Source organism: Eucalyptus grandis, chromosome 4, assembly GCF_016545825.1.
Source record: "Eucalyptus grandis isolate ANBG69807.140 chromosome 4, ASM1654582v1, whole genome shotgun sequence".
NCBI classification, from domain to species: domain Eukaryota; kingdom Viridiplantae; phylum Streptophyta; class Magnoliopsida; order Myrtales; family Myrtaceae; genus Eucalyptus; species Eucalyptus grandis.
In genome coordinates, this window is record NC_052615.1 from 21,195,762 (window position 1) to 21,201,761 (window position 6,000).

Genomic DNA, 6,000 nt, shown 5'->3' on the forward strand with positions numbered 1-6,000 from the left:
AATTGCATATTGAATTTTAGGGTGATTTTAGTTTCAATTTTGATTAAAAAGAAAAGAAAACATAAAAAAAATATATCATGCATGTTATGTAGAATTAGGTCATCCCTTACATGTCATTTGGTCATTGCATGCTTTGGATCATTTAAATGTGTGACATATTAGGATAGTTGCATTACTGTTTACCCCTCATTAGATTATGCCATTTAATTAATGTTGTGTGACATATAGTTTACATATTAGGTTTATTTAATTGTATGTTGCATGTCATGGTAGCATAGGCATATTTTTGCGTTGCATTGCACGAAAATTAGGTTTCATTAAATGAGAGAAAATCTTTTTAAAAAATGAATGATTGCGTGCTAATTAAAAATCATATCTAGGACTGTTGATGTGAATTATAAGTTAACATTGCAGATGCTTTTATTACTATGAGGTAAGTCCTGTAATTTGTTTATTATTTTATTGGGTATTAAATTGATGGATTGCTCACCTGCATGATCACCTTACATGTTATGGAGTAATAAAATGAACTCAAATTGCTTGATATACATTTTTTTTTCCATGAAAAGAATGACACCGAAATGAAATTAAAGAAATCTAATGTAATCAAATCTCCATACTCAAAATATGTTATTCGTAAAAGTAAAATAATTCTCTTGTTATTTTACTTAGGTGTCTAATCGATCTACCAAAAACTTATTAGTGACGACTCATAATTAAAAAATCATTTGCATGTTAAGAATTTGAACCTAAGTTGCGAATTGGTATAGACTTAGAAAAGTCCAAGCTAAGTTTAAGCTTAGTAATCCATTAACCAAACTTTAGGTATTCACCCGAGGTTAAGTTGCGACAGCTAGTAATCTATTCAACGATTAATAATGCATAATAAATTAAATCTTGACAGTTGAAAATGATGAGTTTAATTAGTTCATGCAATTTACCCATTTTTTTAAGAGAATTGTCATCTGATTAATAAATGATGAGAATTGTACCTCCCCACCCCCCCAAAAAAAAAAAAAAAAACGAGTGATTTGGCGCCTTTAACACCGGCTTCCAACTCTTCCTAGGCATTTGGCTGGCAAAACAACGCTTCAAGTGTTAAAAGCTGGCATAAATTGACACTTAAGTACCAAAACTTACGAAAGCGATACTTAAGTGCAACTTTTTATGAAAAATGGGACACTTGAGTGTCACATTTGGCGAACCCCACCGGAAATTCTATGTGGCATTTTTTTATTATTAATTTTCTTGCTTATGTGGCTCACCGGAAGATTGACTCAAGAAAACACACATAAAAAACGACGTCATTTTGGTATAATTTGAATTTTAATATAAAAATTAATTAAATTAAACATAATAATAATAATAATAATAATAATAATAATAATAATAATAATAATAATAATAATAATAATAATAATAATAATAATAATAATAATAATAATAATAATAATAAAGGTGGACGAGGAGGAGGAGGAAGATAGCCGATGGTGAGGGCTCGCCCGCTGCGCCACGCCTCCCCGTCGTCGCCGAAGGTGGGAGAGGGTTGGGTCAGGGCCGCCAAGCCTTAGCCGGGGCCGGCGACCCCAACCGACCGACGGCAAGGGCCTATGTGCCCTCGCCCAAATCCCGGGCGAGGGTCGCGACCTCTCCCTGCATCCAATGAGGGTCACCGGCTAGGTGAGGGCCATAGACCATTGCCGAGTCGGTTGGCCAAGGTCGCTAGGGCTCGGTGACCCTAGCTGACCCTCCCCCCTCCGTTGCCAGCCCTTCTTAGCAATGGCGGGGAGGGTTCAACCCTCAACTGCCTCCCTCTTTTTTAAAATTTTTTTTTTAAAATTTGTATTTTTTATTTTTAAATGTTTTAAATAAATTTAGTTTTAAATTAAATTAAATTAATTTTATATTAATTTTTTACCATTTCAGCACTAAAACGACATCTCTTTTGCATTGTCTAGTTATGTCAATGTGCGAAACGACGCCATTTTGCACTTATTTTGTCGGAAAATCGCCATGTCAACATTTTTGGCCGAATTGGCACTTAAGTGATCAATTTTGCTCAAATTTTAACAATTAAGTGTCACTTTCACAAATTTTGATACTTTAAGTGTCCCTTTGTAATTTACCAAAAAAAAAAAGTGTCCCTTTATGTCAATTTTTGGCACTCTAAGGTCCGGGTGTTCATTTGGCTATTCTCTACTAACTACATAAACTACAATGCTGCAAAGATCCGCTGGGTGTGGCGCCTCTACCTCGACCTCACCATGGCCCCAGCCACCATCATGACCCCTTGCGCCATCCTCATCTTCGACACTCCCACGAGCCTCGTTGAGTGTGGCAAGTCCACGGTGTTTGAGTTGCTCATGGGAGATGTGAATCTTGCAACAACGATTGGAATCAAAATGAGATGAGAAGCCGATTTTCTATTGGAAGAGATTTTCTTGAATTGTATATGACAAATAATTCATATATTATATTTTACCAAAAAAAGAATTCGTATATTATATGGTTCATGAACTTTAATTCAATATGCAATATCATTCTTGAACTTTCAATTTGTTTAATGCCGTCCTTAAACTTTTAATTTGTTCAATGTAATTTTGAGCATATATAAAATATTCAAGTACCATATTAAATAAATTAAAAGTTCGTGGACTACATTACACATTAGGCTAAAATTAATTATTATTTATATCATTTTCCCTTCTTCTTTAAAAGATAATATACTTCATGATTATTAAAAAAAGAAATTCGCGATCTCAGCGGCCATTCGCATGCTCATCTCTGCCAAAAGAAAACCCCCCAAAGAAGCTAAGTCCTCCGGACAGCGCGGCGTTTAGCGAACGGTCACTTCCCCCCTTTCCTTTCTTTACTGTCCTCGGCGTTTCACAAAGTGAATATCGTCATTCATCAGTCGTTGGTCACCATCGTGAACACCGTCGCTTCATCGCAGGCACGCTGAAACCCAACTGCACCAAGAGCAGTACAGCTGCACACAGCGAACGAGAGCAGCAACAATGGAGCACCCCATCTCCCCCAGCTTGACCCCTCTTGATCGGCGCAACGAAACTCTGTCTCGGAGGATGAGGAACGGCATCTGCTTCTCCTTTCAGAAACAGGGCCAATGGATGAAAGACTGGCCGGACAAGTCCCACGCCAGATTGCAGCCATCCGCCACGGCACCTGCTTCGTCTGTAATAAACAGGGCCACCTTTTCTCCTGAATACATTATCGAAAGCTGTCCACTAGCCCTATTTTAATGATGTTTGAGCTTTGACCAATTAGATCATGCAACCGATTGAGGCGTTGTTCTTATTTCTAGCTCGAAGTACTTGTGAATTGTGGCACTGGAAGGTGATGATATAGCTTTTGGAAAGTTATATTCAAACAGTAAAATTATCTAGTTTTTGAATTGGGTACATTTGGATCGTAAAAGATTTACTCAGCAAGTCAAATTTTAGTGGCAATTTTGTTCCTTCTATTAACATATAAATGATCTTTCCATTTGAATGCTATGCATGATAAAATATAATTTTTATATCAATGATATTTTTTATAATAATAACGCATTTTTTATAGTCGTAACTTAATTAGTTCAAGATTTATTCAAAACTTTTATTTTGTACGCATAGGTGATAAAAATTCACATATAGAGCTAAAATGGTAACCCAAGTGCAATTTCATCATTATCATTTATGTTGATTTTGCGGACGAATATGCACTTCTTCTACAAGATCGATTGCATAAGAACATGAATATTAATAATATGTATACTTTTAGGGAAATAAAATTATTTAAAACGACGAGGAATATTTCATATTCAATTTTTTGGATTTAGCCATTCAATTTCTTTCGCGAAGGAAACAAAGGGAGCATTAAGAGGTGTCTCCTACGTTCCATCTCCCTCTCTACAACGTCCGTACGAGACGCGGACAATGCCCTTCGGTGTCGCGCACCGTCTCAGTTCTTGCCCCGGATTGCTCGTCAGCATCAAGCCTCATGGATCTTTCGGTTTATCCACAGCTCTGCGTCGCTCTGTCCGCTGTCCCAGGACGGACAGCAAGCCGCCAGGTACTTTCTCTTGCCTCGGCCTCTCTCAGATATGTGTCGTCTATGAGGGGTGCAAGTGCCTTTTGGAGCCGCGAGTTCTGGCTCTTACTGGGTTCTTTTCTTTCCACATCGTCCAAAGCGGGTATGTTGTTTCTTCGAGTTTGATATACGTTTTCTTACGGCTGATATATACTATTCTAGTCAAATTGGGGTTTTGCTTCTTTTCCGAATGGAATGTGGATGGGCTGATCAGGTAATGTGACTGTTCTTGCTGGATTATCGTGAGTTTGTGAAGCATTAATCTTAGGGTGATCATATGAAATCTTGGCATGATCATATGTCACCATGACATCCTTATCCATGAGTTATTTATTCAATCTTTCGGTTGTACTTACCTTATCTATAGGAGTAGATTTGGGAAATAATATAGTTGTGAATTGTGTATAAATTTGTACATCTAGAATACAAGAAAAATTGAATTGGTTCACATCGGGATCTTCCATCTTGTGTTCTTTCTCAATTAATATGAGTACTTGGAATTGGACCCAATAGTGACCTCTCATCTAGGCCTTTGCAGACATGAAGGCTAGTTCCACTGTACAGATGACAGAAGAGACCCTAAGGTTGGAACCCTTGAGTGATAAGGTATGGTCTTAAATTTTGATTTGGCATAATAAATTTACTCTTTTAGTATTTGGGGAAAATTGTCTGTACAATCCTGTGTTTTGGTCTTCTGTAAATTATCGCCAAACCTGCATCATAAGTACTTGTGCTTTGTGGCTGTTAAACACTCGTCAGGAATGTCTGATGTGGCATCCGGTTGGCCATTAGACACCGCCAAATCTGAAGTAACATGCTTGGTTTGTAATGTAGACAATACATCAGATATCTAGACATTGAAACCCAGTGCATCTAAGAGTTAGGGCTCTGTAAGACTTGCAGAGGAAAGACCTGGAGATTGAATCTTTCACTTTTCTTTGGGTTTGGGAAAGGTGACTCAATTGAATGGATGGACTCAAAAATCTCATCAAAAGGATTATTTATAACATGCAAGCTTCAGACTTGTGAGAGCATACATCAGCTAGCCTGGATTTAGCTACCCATAATAATCATGATGTACTCCAAATGCCAAATCTATTTGTCTGTTGGAAATTTATATTGAAGAGCATGATTTGTTAATCGAAGTTATGAGCAAAAGATCTTTTATTCACACAGTAGGCTTACAGACCTATTTCTCATGTAAACAAAGTGGAGAACTCCTAGCCTTCATCACTTGCCATCAACAATCACAACAATGGAGTCTCTAATAATGATTGGCCATGGGTGTCATTTTACTTTTGGGGGTTTGACACTTCAGTTGCAAGGGCAAATTAATAAAGCCTCTCTCTCTCTCTCTCTCTCTCTCTCAGCCCCCTTGATTTTTTTTGAAGAAAAGTTCAATAGTGTTCAATTTTTGTTTGCTTTTATCTTCGGATGAGCCATGTTGGTTGTTTCTGACGAAGATGTGCTGGCCCAATATCACGTCCAACATTGATTACAAAGTTTATGAACAATAGATGCATAGAGTTGGTGTTATACTGATCTACAGAGTACAAGGACTAAAAATGTCTGTTCTACACTATGGGTCAGTAATATGCCTCATCAAGGTTTGATCAAGGGTTGCTGGTATGGTAATTTTGTTTAAGTAATTTATCACATGAAGAGTCAAAACTTTCTATATTGATGTCTAATTCTTGAGGAGATTTTGTAATTAGCATTGACTGTTTGCAAAATAAAAGTCATTCGGCATGCAGCCCCATTGACATGACTCCACAAGTTTGATTAGTGCTATCACCTTGAGAAATTTTGTGTTTGCATGGGGGCACCCAAAAATAAAGAACCTCAGTCCTTAATTTTATAGCCCTGAATTATATCCTTGCAGACTTTGGATTTTGTCCTAAAAATCAACAT